Below are 18,018 nucleotides of genomic sequence, written 5' to 3'. Positions count from 1 at the left end.
GGTCGTTCCCATGGAAGGTTGTCCTTCAGGATAAACCTGTACCAGCATGGGCTTTCCAGGGGCTGCAGTTCCTTCAGGAAATATTCACACGTTCTAGCACTGAGTCCTGCATGGACTGGATAAGAAAATTGGATAGGAAAAATCACTTTTTGGCTCTGAAGTTGCAGTGATTTACTATCCCAGGTGTTGATTTTGCTGTTTAAATCAGCTGGGTTTTTTTCATCCTGTGTGGATGACATATGTAACAACACAGCCTCACCTGTCAGTCTTCAATTTAACACCAAATATGTTTCAGGTGTCCATTTTGTGAAGAAAAGTTAATTTAATGTGTAGTTATAAATCATTCTTTTCCTAGTGTAACAAATGAGTGGAACAATATTGAATTGCAGAATTAATTTAAGATTTGTAGTCTTTGTATTTCTGGGCTCATGTTTTGAAAACAGAGTTTTGTTTGTGTGGTTTTAATGCATTTGCCATAGAGTACTTCACCAATTAACCTTTTCCATTTGTTATCAAAGTGGCTTTGAAATTTCAGGGGGTCCTAGACCTCATACTAAACTTGCACAATTAAATACATAAAACACTTCTTGCTGCCATCTTGCTGGTCATTGCCCTCTTCCACTTAACCTTAAAATGCGCTCATAGTGACTCTTTTGAAAAATGCCTTGGTATCATTTTATGCACTAAAGCATTTTATGCTTTACCATTTCAGAAAGGTCAACTGAGATGAGGGGTACAGACCTATTTTCTTTATTTTCTCTTCTGGCATTTTACATTATTTATTTTATTTTTCCTTTGTGTCTCTATTATTTAGCCACTTTTTTTTTTGGTCTTTTTTGAGTAAGTACAACTGCATAGAGGAATTAGGCTGAATTTACCCTATTCTAGAAACTATATTGATAATACTGTATTTCCATTAAGAAATGAACATACTTGTCTAGTTTTATGGTGAGTACTTCTGCTGATCTTAGCCACAAATATCAGAATGTTTTCACAACAAATGTACTTATCAAGGAGATATCAGTCTTTCCACACCTTCCTCCTTTGATGATGCAAAAAAAGGTAAATTTCCCAAGAATGTTTTCCAATTACTTCTTTTCTGTAAATATACTTAAACACAAAAACAGAAAACATTTATATTTCTTGATACTGTATATTCACATTTGGTTTAATACAGAGGTTTAATGTCAGAGAATGTGATATATAACTATAACAACTAATTTCAGCCTGAAATGCTAATATGCCTTCTAAACTCATAAAGTATAACTCTAACTGGTAATAGGAAAGAGAGGAAAGTGAGATAAATCTGTAGAAAATAATGCTATCAAAGAGAAGACAGTTTGTGACACCAGGATTTTAATTGCCAAGATCTCTACAAAAATGTATCATAATCTCAAACTTTATAACAAAAAAGACAGAATGCTGAAATCTTTTTCTTTAAAATAGAACTAAATCTAGAACTTAGAACTTAGGTGTTTCACCAATCATGTTGGGACGCCAATCACAGTATTGAAAAAAATTTAAAAAAAAAATTAAGTATCCTAAAGCTGGTGTCAGCTGATACATTGACAACTCAGCTAAAAAAGAACGTTCTTGGAAAACAATAAAAACATGAAACCATCCTCCTTTTTGAAGTTGTCATGTTGTCTTATATGGGACCTTAGCCAAGGTCTCCTGTTCTTCAGACTTCATCTCAGCTGGTACTTGAACTAAGCAGTGAATGAACTTTCAGAGAGTAAAGGAAGAGCTGAAGCCTTTTTCACCCAGTATAATTGGAGGACTGAGGTTTTCTCGCTCTGGGAAGGCAGGAGGACCCCAAAAACCTCACTAAAAGACGTTCCCGCCGGGCGCTTCCACGCTGCGGAGTGGATCCGGGACGCGCGGGACCTGAGCTCGGGCTGACTCCCCAAAGGCAGGATAGCAGGAGCCTTGGCGATTAAAGAAGATGCAGTCTCTCAGCTTTCAGAATCCAGGGTTTGTTGGCAGGGATGACAGGGAGGAGAAGGCAGATGGGACCGGGACGGAACGAGGAGGAGGAGGCAGTGGGTTCTGAGGCGCTGAGAGCCCCGAACGGAAGCGAACATGGGGTTAAGAGGGATGGAAAGACGGGAGGGGTTTGGAGAGGATAACTAATCGGAGCACGAGGGATACAGAACTGGCAGAGAAATTGGGGAATAGGGGTGCAAGGGGGGCAGGTACAGAACTTCAAAAACCAATAATAACACTGCGGGTAAAGAACTTTCTAGCTATTAACTATAAATGGGATAAAGAGGAGGAGAACTTCAGGAACCAATACCTCTGATTCCTGACCCATATTCATGGCGCTAGCTTCAAAGCATGTCGGGGGAAGATTTTCTGTCACCCTAACCAAAGGTTTCTTCAAACCCAGGGGTGTTTGTTGATTATTTCAGACTCTAAGCTCACATGAGTTGATCTCACTGCTAGAGAGGACTCTTAGGAAAACCTTTCTCTGAGACTGAAAATAGTTTAAAAAAGTCACAAAGAACAGACAGATTTATTTCATCACATGAAAAATAAGTATGACCGTTGTGGGTGTAGGAAAACTGTTTGAGGGATTAGTAAACAAAAAATAAAATAATAAAAGGCAGTTCAAAATCTTAGAAACTTGGTCAAATAGTTTCAATGGAAAAATAGAACAAGCACTGAAAAAAAAATATAGCATTTTAAAAGAATGTGAATATTAAGTTAATCAATATAGAATATCATACTCAGTTTATATTCATTTATGTGTACATTTAAACTGAACATTATAAGGCAGCATTATTAGAGACATTTAGCAAGGAGTCCAGTGACAAGACATGGGGCAATAGTTGAAACTGGATTAGGGTATATTTAGATCAGACATAAGAAAGAAATTTTTTAAAGATGAGAACAGTGAGATGCTGGTACAGACTGTGCACTGAAGTTGTAAATGCCCCATCACAGGAAATGTTGAAGGTCAGGATGGATGTGGCATTAAGTACCGGAAGCACCTCACCTTTGAAAGGACAATTTGGACAAATCCAAAAAGAAAAAAAATAGAAAAATAAAACGTCGTGCTTCATTTCAAAATGAAGTTTTGGTTGTCAGTTTTTTGATTTTTGTGTATAAACACTGATCAAAATACTGCTTAGAAATTCAAGTAATATTAAAATTTAATGATTGAGCTAAGAGAGAGAGCAAATTCTGGTAATATTATCAGCACATTGCAGAAATAACTACATCCCAAAAGCAGGGCTAACAGATGTGGAGAGACCTCCATTCTGACAAGGCTAAGGTGGGACCCCTGCTCTTTGGCATGAGTCCAGGACTCTCTGTATTAAAACACAGAGGTCACAAACTGCTGATATCACAGTGACATCATGATATCATAATTTCTGAGTGTGGTTCTAAGATCCTAAGTGATGTTTCATCACTTTTGTTTTTATTTCATTTTATCTGGCATTAGCTGGAACTCATTTCAAATTTGTAAGGAATATTGAATAAGACACTTGTCCTTTTTTAAAAAAAAAGTCTCTCTTTGAACATAGTATTATCTTGTCTAGTTCACTGTTTGATTCTCACTTCTGTATTGTTTCAGAGAAATAGAATGAAGGATATTGTAAAGAGATAGATGGGCCATCTAAACATTGCATTCATTGCAAAATTTGCCAAAGTAATTCAGGCCAGTTTGAGCTGAAGAGGAAACAAACTGAATACATTAGGGATATGTTTGGTTAGGCTCTTGATTTTCAAACTATTTTTCTAATATCCTAATTTCTAGTATGTGTTTATTCCAAAATAAAGAGGATTTTTTATTTTTAACTATTCTTCACAGTTTTAATATTTTATAGTATTCCAAAAGAAAGTTTAGTATTGTTTGATTTATATCCTTTTTTGATTGCATTGTACAATTTGGAGAATTTACAGCTATATATCCCATAATCTCTATGTTATGTAAGTTTACCAGGTGTCAGTAGGTAGACTCTTGGGTGTCAAATTTTACCTTTGTTCTTTGATTTTCCCTCTTTTTTACTACAGATTTTATATCATCCTTAGCCATCTGATTTTCAGTGTGCATTCCACTACAACCTAAATTTTTAGTCTCAAAATGCAACTGCATTTTGAAATTAAAATCCTTCTTTCAGAGTTTATTACAATTAATTGGTACAAACATATTTTTAAAAATTGAAAGGTTTGAACATTTCACCCTGGTTGTTTTTATTTGGACTCACCTGGTGGCAATTCAAGCAAGAAAAGAACAAACAAAATTTCCTGACATTTCATCCATGAGCTAGTTTCCAGAGGGATTAGATGCTGTTACTATTGAAGTTCACCACGTCTTCTGTTTCTCTGACCCGAGGCTGCACTGAAGCCAGGCTTAGTGCAGCTGTGTGTAAATTCTTCTCATAAAAAGTGATGCCATAAATGTGGATGTCACAATCTGATTGTCTAATAGGTTTCAGTATAGCAATGTTTTCTTTTCCTTCTCTTCCTAACTTTCTTTCACAGGTAATATAATTGTTACCATCTCCTACATAATATGTATCCGAAAGCCTTAATCAGAAATTCAGTTTTTAAAAAGTAGTAAATTTTTCTGTAACCTAAGGGTGGCAGCAGCCTAAAAATTTATTCTGATTCTTTTTTGCTGTAATCATAATTTATCTCCCTTGTAAATTATTGATGTTTTTTTATCACATAGTGGTGCAAGAGTGTGCTCTGATCTCATCCTCTTTGTCTTTTTGGAGTGTAATTGCTGGTAACCAGCATCCTTCATTAATGTCAGAACTGAGTATTTAAGTTGCTTTCTTTCCCAAGTGACACTTTCATTGATAGAAAGAGGAAAAGATATAAGTAGAGGTAGCAGGTTCTCCTGGTAACAGTTAGGAATGTAATCTGACTTTGCATTTGATGGATGGTGATTTGCTTCCCTTGTGGACTAGGGATTGTCACCCATTTAGTGTCTCTAACGAGATTGAGTGCATTAAGGACTGTGCACAGAAACTATCTCTTTTTCTTCACATTTCCCCAGACTTAATGAATGCTGGCTTTCGTTCTTCAGCCTATTAAGAGGAAGAAAGAAAAAATGGCTGAATCCCTGAGGTTAGTCCCCTGTTTCTGTGTTTGAGGCTGATCCACAGAATCTGAGCAAAAAGACTTGACAATGAACTTTACCCCATGGGTCACTTCAAGGCCAGCTTGCACATGGTATTTTTAGTTATTTTTCAACTATTTTCTCTGGATTCATCTATTAGAGAGTTTTCTAAGATTCTTAATTTATTATTCAGAACTTTAAGTGTGTCTTGGTAACACTGAAGTATACGTTGTACAACATAAGACAGATCACAAAATCTATCCAAAAGGTTTTTCAGTATTTGCATTTATAATGGCAGGAGTAAAGAAAACTTTTTGCACAGGAGCAACAGAGAAAGAAGAGGCTACGTAGAGCTTTTCTTTGAGTAAAACCAGTGTGTAATTAAGCATCTAATAAATGTAGTCCTGAGGAGTTTGTTATGGTTTTGCTTGCTTGTCTGGGTTTTTGTTATATTTTGTTTTATTTTATTTTATTTTTTTTTTTTATTTTAATTTTTTAAAAATTTACTCATTGGTTAACTCTTTTTTGGAGGGGGGCAGGGGGAGGGGAGAGGTGGTGTGCCTCTTTAAAAAGCTTTTTCATTCCTAACTCCATAAGAATATGCTTTTCTTTGGAGCTAGGAAAAGCAATGGGGTTTATCCTTATCCTTATACAGTGACAAAAGGCTACAAATGCAGAGAAATCCTATGTAAATGTCCTTATTTAAGTATAAGAATCTAATTTTAAAAAGGATAGTTGTTATTCATAGGTTTTTCTATTGATCCTTGTCAACCCACTTAAAGCATTTTAATGCATTTCAAGCATATGCATCACATGTATTTCAGGTGAATCTATGAAGCTGTCCTTTTTGTGCATATATTCTAAGTATAAAGAAGAAACAGAGGGTTGCATAAATTTCTTTTAATTAGGCAAAAGTTATTGCTGCAGATTATCTGATATTTCCAAAAGTATTATGGTGCAGGTCTCTAAAAAAAAAAAGCTATCACAAATCATGTAGCCTCTGCTACCCTGCCTAGATTCCTCAGGACCCATGGTGAAATGAACATAAGGATCTCCAACATAGTTGTCAGGATTTTTAGAAAATGGCTTTCCTGGAGTTAAATTCCAACTCTGAATATTGGGAAATGATGTATTTGGCTTGCAATCTTGCCATATGTGGAAGCCAGTAAAGGGGTGGCTTGCAGCTCCTGCCTCTCCATGGATGTTATTACAGAGTTACAAGTTCCTCTCCCAGTTTCCCTTCCCAGACTCTCTCTGCTTTGCTGGCTAAAGTCTTGGCTACCAAAGCTCATCCCAGAAACTACCTATCTCTAATATTTCCTTCTGGCTGTGAAAAAATAGCAAAGTTACTAGTCATCTGGACTATTTAGTTACAGAATGAAACAGGTGCTCATATGTACTGCAAAAAAAATCTCCCTAAAAATTCATAATTGTTTTCTTGCAGCTCTATAGTCTTCATTTCAGATGGGAATTTTCTCTTTTCCCTGCTAGGACCTGCTATTTTATATATCCTTCTGTGAATGCTGCTTCCTTTAATTATTGTGTGACTCAGTTATCTGCACAGCTATGAATAAAATAATGATATATTGCCCCCATATTTATGAAAGCCAGAGTAACTGTGAAGAGCTTTCACTTTTTGAATAACTGAGGGCTCTTGGCTTTTGACTGTTCTCCAGGCACTGCTGCTGATTACCACGTAGTCCAAGCTGTAATACAGATGTACCACTCCCTTGTATTAGTTCAGACAAGTGCAATCCTTCTTTACCAAGGCAACCTCGAAATTGCCATGACATAAATTTTTCTTTCTCAGGTGACACACTTTTCATACAGAAGGAACATCTGATGACAGCTGCATTGACATAGAACTGTGTAGGACCATCTGCCTCAGAAATCTTAGCTTCTTCCTGTATAATAATTCACAGCAATCATTTCTGAACTATTTTTCTGTTTGTTTGGACATTTTGAGAGTCAGGGTATTATTCATCTGTCTGTCTCTTCCCTGTCTCTCCCTCTGTGCAAAATTTTAAGCAATCTATGTCATTCCTTCTTACACCTCTAATATCGACTGACCCCCTCAAAGCTAAGGCAGGACATTTGCTGGCAACAAATCCCTCTTCACTTCCACTATCAAGCAAGCATGCAAAGTACTCCATGATCAAAAGCAAGGAAGAATCAGGGTTCCACAGACCTAGTTAAATCCTGAGTAGGAACTTCAATGTCTTTCTTTCTCCCCATATCCTATGTGACTTTAACAACTAATAATTATTCCAATAAGACAGTTGTTAATCAGACCTTGAGGTAATCCTTAGCATATATTTTTCTACTTGGTTATGCAGTGTGAACTCTGTGTTTTTTTCCAGTCCATTTCCCTGTTTCAGATTTCAGACCTTTGGGCAAGGTTGATCAGTCCAACTGAGGAATTTTTTTTTTTTTTTCAGAAAGCATTAATGTATAAAGGAAATGTAAAATTTATTATGTCTCTGTCTCCTAATTTGCACTTTAATAATGAGGTCTTAGTTATGACTACAGAGGTAACTGACTGCAAGGTACCTGTCTTAAAATTACCTCCATCATTATGGAACTGATTTTTTTAAGTTTGGTTTTGTATTACATGAGGACATATATATGCTCACATGCAATTCAGGGATGAACAGCTGGTCAGTGATCTTGAGCTTCTCTGCCAATCAGGTAGCATCCCCTTTTAAGAAAGGAGTTGCTTGATGATTTGCCTTGTATCCCAGCAGATCACCTGAGCAAGAAGTAACATTGACTGAGGCACTTACTTTCTCTCTTACAAGAGTCTGAGTAGAACAGTTCACCCAGTCACAGTATTCAGCAGAAGTGCTCAACATACAGCAGATTAAAAACTGGACATATTAAAAACATCATCTACCTATTTTAGAAATATCTACCTCATTTCCAGGAATTAGATAAATAGGCTGAAGTTGGTTATAAGACCATAAAAATGTTTAATTAAAACCATTAGTAAATATACAGTCCAGGTGAAGGCTTTGCTTTTCCTATAAGAATTGAAACATTCTGATATCCAGGTCATGGAGAAATCAGTCAGAAACATTGAACTCCAACTCATGACACAGTGGACAGAACTGAAACTGAGGCCTCCAATCCATAAAACATGGACAGGGCAGCATTGATACAGATAGACAAACTCAGCCTTAATATACCACAGGTATTTTCTGCCATCATTTTTGGCTTAATTTTTATGTTTATTTAATCAGTGTTTCATTTTTACCCCTTCTTACCCTCTTGAGACACATACAGAGAGACAGAGTATTTAAATTTAAAATAAAAATAAATAAAGAGATGAAGAGAAGTATTTAAATAATAAATTATTAAACAAGAGGAGCATCATCTAGTTACTGAAATTCCTTTAATGATTGCATCATGTTCTGTTGAATTTTGAGGTAAATACCATGACGTTTTTGAACAGTGTGCACCACAAAGGTGGGAATCTTTCTTAATAACATGAATCACAACTTAGGCTTGATCAAGAAATTAATCATTACTGTAAAGTTATCTCAAAATATGCAACTTGCAGTAAAAAGACCTACTTCTGACCTAGGAAGAAGGCCATTACCCAAACTATAATGAAGAATATAGTGTTGTTAATATTTTAAAACTATTCACTTATTGTGAAAATTCTCACTGATTTTACAAAACAATTCTAATCTATAAGGATGGATCCACATCACAAAAATTGAAACCAAGCATATTACAGCTTGAAAAATGAGGATTTCTATGCATTGCCAAAACAAATTATTTTGACTTGCTTTAAAAATATATGGAGGCTCCTTCAAGCATTATCATGGATAAGTCATTATAAGACTTGCAGGTTCATACATCACTGCTCTTTGCTGTCAGTATGAAAAATAGGACTTTTTGTTTACTTAAAAAATTGAAATGTCATGATTCTGCTGTTGAAAAATGAGGCGGGAAAAAAGAGTGTCCTCCCATTTTTGAAAAATGTATTTTTTATTGAAGCAAAAGAGATAGGAGGAGAAAGAGATTATGTATACTCAGGGAAGCAGACTGGTCTCCACTGACACAGTATAAAGGGTAATAATAACAGCAGGATCACTGAAGAGAAACTGTCCAGAACCAAGTGTGGAGCTGACGACAGCATGAGTCAAAAATTAAGGTCTCAACCTACAGCAGACCCACCATTGAATCCCAATAGATACATAATTAATAAAGGCAAGATGAAATAAGATTCATGTTTCATGATAGTGTGAGACTCCTTGGTCAGAATGCATCTGTTAATAATATAAAAAATCCCTTCTGCAATGAGAGTTTAATAATTCTCATTCGTGCTTGCAGTAGTAGATCACAGCACTAAATCAGCATTATGATTTTAGAGGGTACAACTTATGAAATATAATATATAGTTTCTGACATTTCATTTATTGTAAAATCATTTTTTAAATATTCTGTAATATTCATTCCCAGAGGGAGATTGATCAAATAATCATACAAATACCAAAGTACAGCCTGCATTAATCTTAATTTTTTTTTAATTTTTAAAAGCTTATGAAAAGTAATTTAACTGTTGTGAATGGGAGGAGAGATTATTCTGACAGACTCTTAAAATCCGTTGATAAATATGGGATGAGCATGTGTGTGCATTCACTACACGTACTTTGAGGTCACATCCTGCACTTGCAAAACTTTTGTAGTTTCTGTTCCCAGACCTAAATTACTAGATCCATTTCAGTGGTATGCAAAATGGTTTATTGCAGAATAAGTTTGCTACAGTGTGTGGTAGTAAAAGTTGAATTTTGATCCTTTCATTCCTTTGTTATCAATTGCCTGTAAAAAGCATCAGTAAATACTGGCTAGAATAGAGATTTAGAGAATACCTCATTTGTTTTGCTGAGGAAAAACTGTCAATAACATTAAAAAGGTTATAACAGAGCTACACAGTGTCACAGTTTTCTAGGCAGTTTTCTAGGCAGTTTTCTAGGCACTTAGGCAGCCTCAAGTGCAGACAGGAATGGGAAGTGTCTCTATCAGATGGCAGGACTCCCACTAAAAGCCTGTGAAACTGTACTACCCACCTCATGAAGAAAGATAAATTCTGTGCATGCATCTCCTCTATAATTTTAAATAAATAAATTTACACTGTGATTTTGATATCTACTAAGCTGATATCTGAATCATGAATCCAAGAACAAGTCAGTTTTATAAAGTTGCGCTATTTATTGTTCCTCCAATCTCATGATGGAAAGCAAACAAACCAAAATGATAATCATGTTCTGAAACAGTGCAAAATAGAAGGAAAATTCCAGAAAAGTTCAACTCCTAGCTCTAATATGGGTCAAGAGAAATTTATTTCTTCCACCCACCTTCTTCTGTGGAGCTATTCTTCTATTATTTAAAAGTGAAATTCGTATTTCTAATGAAAAATTTTTAGTCCAAACATTTCAAGAAAAAAAGTGACATTTCCAGAATCCTGATTATATTTGTAATTGGTCAGGAATATTGACTAAATCTGCCACAAAGGATACAAATTTTCCTAAATAAGTATTTTTCCTCCATAGTTGACTTTGTTTATGGTAATAAGTAAATTGAGAGGTTAAAGAAATGTATTTTTACTATTATTCATCTGTTACTCAATACACATGGAGTTTAAATGGGTGCATTAATAAATACTCAAAAAAAATTAGAAGGCATATGAAAATTGCTTTTTCCTATACCTTTCCCCTGTCACCATGTTGAGGCACTAGCAGGCTGAAAACCTTTGCCCAAAAACATTACAAGAAAATATGCTTCTAACACAACTGGCCTAAAATTAAACACACAGAGATATCCCAATTTTTGGCTAAAAATTAAGTGCCTAACCATTCTTAGCTGGTCTCTAGGGTGACTAAATTAAATTTTTTTTTGAGAGGTATGTTCTGAAATAAATCACCCTTGAAATACTGAAACCTATCCCTAATATATTTTATGATAATATAAAATGGGATAAATTGGTTAAACTTGGAAAGGTAGTAAAAAATGAAAGCACAGCCTCCTGGAAAGCGCTCCACTGTATACTGAGACCAAGTTTGTTTGTGGCAACAAAAGAAATCAGACAGACAATACTGACTGTACCACATACTCTAGCAGAGAGTCACATGAGTTCACAGAACATTATACATTTTGCTGTTTATATGTTCAAGAAAGTTTAGGGGGCAAAAAATGGAGAAATTTAAACAACATACTACTAAATGGATCGATGTGGCTCATCAGCATGCCACAAGCCTTTTAGCACTCAGAGCTTGTGGAAACAAGCTCTAGTGTTTGTGTGTCAGACTCATATTTGGCAGATTTAAAATTCTCGTAGGTCAGAAGAAAGGTGAGGATTGGGTTTAAATTTTCTCTCAAATGGAAAGTCTGTAAGAAGGAGAGGTTCACAAAATACCTGTCAATATAAAAAGTTGCTGTTCTCAAAGAAGCAGAAGGAAGATGCTGTCTGCCTTGAGGTGTTTGTATTGATTTTAGTGAAACTGTCTTCTTCTGGAGAACTGATAGTGAAAATTTGCACAGAAATGCTGTAATAGGTATGGTTGTGCCCCTGAATGCTCTAGCTCACATGAACATGACCAAATACCCCAATTTATTACCGTATTTAACAGAAAACTGTGTCTTAGAAAAATCTGTCTCTGGCTTTTCTTGAAGTTCTAGGGATCTGCACAGGTCCAGAAAGCCTCTGATCTATTTTAGAATAAAAAATTAGTAGTATAAAATGCTAGCACTGGTAATGGCTATTTGGTATGTGTGCAGATATTGCATAAAACCCACGTCAGCTTCCTTTAGGCAATTTCAGCAACAAGTTCAGTTGATTAGCATTACCTTGGCTCAGACTGTAAGAGAGAAAAAGCAGAGAGCATCAAAGCTTCAAAACAGACATCTTTGTGTATTAACAAATTTTCTCAGGAAACTGAGGCCTGCATAGTCATTCAAGGAAGTACTATACCTCAAAATTCTTTCCTAATCATTAAAAAATCAGATAGCAAGTGTGATAGAAAGAACTTCAAGAAAGCCAGTATTTCTAAAGTACTAGACCAGAGCCATACTGTTGGAATTCCGAATAACAATGGTCATCACAGGACAGTTATGCAGCTTTAGACTTTGTAACCACACACTTGCTTGAGTGATAACTTACTTAATCCAGGAAATGTTACACCTGGCAAAATTATTCTTTACCCATCAGAAACAGCCAGAAGTTTTCAATTTGTCTGGATTGTCCAGTTCAACGTTACTGCACCCAGAGCTCCCAGCATCCAAAGGGACATAAACTTATCTATGCTATTCTCTTATACTAATGTTAGCTCAGTAAACAGTATTTGATTTTTTAAACCTATTAAACGCTGTTATAGATTGTACTCACAGAACCAATACGGAGTCAAGCCAATTAATAATTTGTAATTTATTAGGCAAGCGGTAGCAAGCAAAGAGCGCTGGGCGGCCGGGCTCTGCCAACGGCGCACAGCCACACCCCGACCCCAGAGTCTTTCATAGGCCTTATCTGCCGGGTTATGCGTACTCTGCCCTTTGCGCCTCTCTGTTGCTGAGGGCTGCTTCTGTTCTTCTGCTGAGACAGTACACCTTGCGGAATGCCAAGGTTACAGATTACTCTCTATGCCCCCCTGCCAGTGAATATTTTCCCACCCAAAACAACTTTCCCTTTTTTAAAGCAGTGTTAGCAAGATTTGCAATTTCCTTTTGTTCAAGCGGCGTTAGCAAGATTTGATTAACAAACAGTATCTCTTCTATTACAAACACCATTTTAAATTTTATAATACAGTCCTTTTCTTGCTGGGATCATGATGGATCAGAACCTCCTTGTTTGAAACAAATACTGGGTCAAACTGCAAGGTGGAAGATGACAGCTTGAGTCAGCTGATACAACTGACTTCTTAAATTAAACTAGAGGATCAGACCATTGGTCACCTAAATTTCCTTAGAGAAAAAATTATCCACTAATGTAGTAAATGAACTTATGGTCTGTATAAACTGATTTTCATGTTGCTCCAAAAGGACCTAGGATGAACATGGTACAGAAACAAAACCTCTGAAGTTAAATAGAACTTGCAGTAAAAGGACATGTTAGGAGAAGCAATGTTTAATGCAATGTCTAAACTTCATCTTTTTCATCCTTATTTTCAAAAGTATTTATCACCAGCAACTCCAGGAGAAGTCCAAAGAAATTGAGTTTTTCAATATCTTAGAACTGAAGACCTTTCTGTGGACTCTGTTAATTGCACTCTGAAAATCTATATTCATGAATGACAAGTTCTTTTCATTTTGCATGAGCAGAAAATACTTTGTAAGATATAAATATGTTGTATCCAAGTTCTTGTAGTGGAAATTATAAGTAACAGATTACTGAAATGCTACTAGAAAGAGCTAATTAAAAAGGGTAAGTACAATACATCGGCTCTCATCCTCAGGATAAGACTCATTACTGTACATAATGCTCTTCCAAGACTGGCTACTGTAACAGATAAACAAAAAGTTTTTTGCATAGATGATTTAAACAATAAACATAACTCATCAAATTCATTTCATATTCACATAGTACTGCTGACAAAGGTCTTTTTGCTGTCACTGTTAGAGTAGTATAGTTCTTAAGTACATTTTCCAGCAATTACAAACAAATGGCAGCAAAAAGGCTGTATGTGTTTGTTCTGTATGCATTATTGTTTGTTCTTCATGGCATTTTCTACGGTGCAATAAACCCTATAATTAGGCAGTCCTAGTCTTGACTGTGAGGAATAATGCTGTATATTTATAAATCAGAACAAATATGCAGTAGGTTCTCCATTAAAGGCTGAGGAAGGACATCATGTTGAGGAAACAATCATCACAGATCCACCTTCAAAGTCCAGGACTGAGTGTCAATGAATGTTATGTTGATGGGACTTAATTCCAAACTAGCAAATTCAATGCTGAAAGAGGAAGTCATTAAGACTCAGTGCCCAGTGGTTATATTGCTCATGAGAAATCACTCAGGTTATATGGAGATACCCATCTAGACTTTTGTTGTCATTTTTTGTTTTATTATATACATGAAAAATGAAACTGCTAAATTAATCCACAGTATAGCACAGACATAATCACAAGTATAAAGTACCCTGCCTCTCTGTCAGGGCTCTATGAACTGACTAAAATATGTAAATTACTATTGTTTCTGAGAGATTTAAGACATGATTTGCAGCACAGCATTTCAGTATTATTTTACTTTAGTTTTTCAGTCATTAAAATAGTGCAGTCTGTAGCATGTCTTTCTTAACCTTTTTGTTTCATAAAAGTGACTACATTTAGAAAAATGTATAATTCTGACAGTGTCTAGAAAGATGATTTACAATCCAGTTCAATTAATGTATTTGGGTACCCCACAACTTAGAAACTCACAGACACATTCCCTTACTTGTGTTGTCATTTTGATGGTGGAGTTTAAAGAGTATTAATAAGGATAATCAGTTTTTCACCAGAGAAAGGATTATTTTTTCTATCACCAAAGATAAGACTGTATTTAAAGAAAAATTCATTTAGTAGACATTGTTTCATCTACAGTGCAGACCTTTTTTCAATTCTGAGAAACAGCAGTGCCAAATGAGACATCATCGTGTTTCTCCTCAGTAATGTCAACAAGTGTTGTCTTTGACTATAACCTATAGAGAGTTTGGAGGCCAATTTGTTAAACATAGAACATCTGGTTTTTATAGATTTTTTGAGCTTTTCTCTTCACAATGTTTAATTGAGGAAATGAGAGATATAACTATTTAGATAAATTCCTTTAAATAGTCACTGACCTCTTGTGGAGCTTAGTTTGTGGTCTCGGAGCCTATAAAAAAATCAAAATTACGGTTTCATTGATAAGGATCTCCACATTCTAATATGTTCTTTCTTGTGGTATTTAAAGAATAAAACCCTCAAAGATGACTTGTCTGCCTGCATTACTGCTTGCATGTCCTGTATTGTACAGGGTAACACCAGAGAACTAAAATCCACCATCTTCTGTGCTAATGGCATTTTACCATTTTGAAATTAAATACATATTTTCAAAAGATGGGGTCCTGCTGTGCATGTAAATCAGTTTCTTGCACATGTATTAGAAGATGTGTATACCTACCTAACAATTTTCATACATGATTACCTGAACTGCTCGCAGTCATGACAGAGTTGTCCCTGAGATGTTTATTTCTCTCTAAATTTTGTCACTCAGGTATTTGAAATACAAAATTAAATATAAAGGAAACTAAGTTCTTGAGTTTTGTAGTAATTTTTGGTAAATTACAAAAAATTTTCATACGGTAGTGATGATCCTGTGCAATTATCTAAGAATTTGCCTTCAACTAAATGTACCTGAGTCTGTTAAGCAATGACATAGTCTTTTATTTATCTGTTAAGGAGAGATCAAGCAGTCATAACATAGAATTACAACACTAAGATTTGAGAAAGAAAATTTTTTCCAGATCCTAAACTTTCCGTATTTTCCTTTAACAAGCTTTAAACTTGTTTCCTTTAACCATGTTTCCTTTAACATGGGCCATTTCATATTATAACACTTTGACATGAAATCTGTAAAAGATTTGACCAATATGGTCAAAGTTGATGAGAGATTATATTTTAGATTCAGTGGATCTGAGCAACTTTAGATTCAGTGGATCCAAGGAACATTCACTGAGTTGTATATACCTTACCTTTCTATCATTCTGAAATATCCAATCCCATTAAGGGAAGAACTCTTCATTAAAGTTTCAGGCTTGAGCATTTATTAAATTCACGGAGTTTTAGCTTCACTCTGAAGTTTTTCCGTTTTTTTTTTCCCCAAATTTGTCATACCTCTAGCATATATTACAAACCACAACAATACATTTATGTTGAGGTCTGAATATTAGTTTGACTTTCAACTTCCTGAATTTATATCTAATTTTAAAATTAAATTAGAATTAAAAATTATAAAAAATGGATAAAAATTTTATATTCATTATTCATCTTACAATCAGTTTTGATTAATTATTGATCTTTCAATCTCAGAAAACTGGAGAGATCTTATAAAAACTCAAGGCAGGACAAAGTTTCAAAAATGTTAGTTCTTTGAAACGTATGACTTACTTAGTCATGTGCAACATTCCTTAGCAATATTGTTATTCTCTACCTAGTGATGCTTTCTGGCTTTTCTCTTGCTTGGGTTTTTCCTGGTGAGGCTCAATGGCGAGTATTGAAAAGCTCAGATTAAATTAAAAAAAAAAGAAAGAAAATTTGACATCGTTAATAATACAAAAGATAGAACTGTAAGACTCCCACACCTGCAGCTAAATATCCAGTTTAAGTTGAATCCACATATGTATTCTTTTTTTCTGTTTTGTATATACTGAGACATAGAAGATCGCTGTTCTTTCTATTTCTTTCCACACTGATACCGACTCTATATTTGATATATTTGATACCCTATATTTGATATATTCACTGTATATTCATTGTATTTTCACATCAAAGACAGAAAATCTGTCAATGCTTCTCTTACTTAGCAGGAGTGAAACACTGGTACTTTTAAATTTTTACTTATTTTGGTCACTACTATGTTTAACAAAATTATACTATCATCTCAGTTTTTTAAAGCTTGCTGAATATCTGACCTAGGAAAATAGCGTATACTTAAGGTCTATACATGGGCTTGAAATAAGTTGAAGTCATGGAAGATATACAGTGCAAAAGCTGAGAAAGCAGAAATTTTAATTAACAGAATCCTGTCATCCTTCATGATCTTGATAGCTCAAATTTTAATTTCACTCTTGCGTCAGGTTACCTCCTGTACCCACAAGAGCTGAATCCTTCCAGGGGAAAAGTACTTTAAGATCAAGAAAGTTATCTCAAAGAAATGCTTGGGCCTTGTTTCTCTGCAGTGCTGGAGAAACATCACTGTGAGTTACAAGTCTACACCAATACTGTGAAACCATGTCCTGAACATTGTGTGGCAGTCATCACTCAGACTTGACACAAAGTATATTGTGTAATATTTGGTGTATACTCATATTGCAACTCTGGCAAAAGCAAACCTCAAAGTTCTGGTTTGGAAGAAAGAAAATTGTTCACTCATAAATACTCTGCTACTACAGTGTTATATATTGAAATAAGGAAAGAAAAATAGTTTTTTGTTAGGTTTATTAATTGATTATAAGTAAAGGAGAATAAAAGTTTTTTAGTTTTGACTGGGTTTTTTCTTTTTTTTTTTTTAATTGGTATGTCCTTAGTGTGTACTTAATTAGGGAGACACAGACACTACTCACCAACCCAGAACTTGCGCCTTGCCTCTCAAAGCAATTCCCAGTAAGGTAAATGTTTTATCTTTTTGTATTCTGTTATCTTTATCACCAGAGAGATAATAGGAATTCTTGGCAAACACTTGTCTATTTTTATTGCCTTTGCTTTCAGTAGTGCTTTTTTTTTATCATTTGAAGTTTTTCTTCCTGACCAGACATGTTCTGTAAATAACAAAAATATTAACACTTCCTGTTTGAACATGTATTGTCTTAAGATACAAATAAGGAAGGTTAACCTTCCCTTCCTAGATTAAAATAAAAAAAAAGGAAAACAAAGGTTAAGTTATTATCCTACTTAATATTTTCAGCATGAGTTACTAGATACTTGCAGGAAATGGACAGAAACATTTGGAACAAATTTTGTAAACTGACAGCCCTATATAATATAATTATTAAGGGGTTTGTAGAGCTTGAATTCATATATGTTCTTGGCATTTGAATGCATAATAATATTGAATCATTAAAACTGCTGACATTTAAGAAAATAAACTTAAGAAAAATATTGTCTGCCATCATTGGTAAATTTTCCCATAAATCACTTTTAAATAAAATATTCAACATATGTTGAGCTTAACAGGTTGGCAACTGCTCAGAACAAGACTATGCCAATTT

This window comes from Lichenostomus cassidix, chromosome Z (genome assembly GCF_008360975.1).
Source record: "Lichenostomus cassidix isolate B80296 chromosome Z, HeHo_3.0, whole genome shotgun sequence".
NCBI lineage: Eukaryota > Metazoa > Chordata > Aves > Passeriformes > Meliphagidae > Lichenostomus > Lichenostomus cassidix.
Note: the sequence above shows the minus strand (reverse complement) of the source record.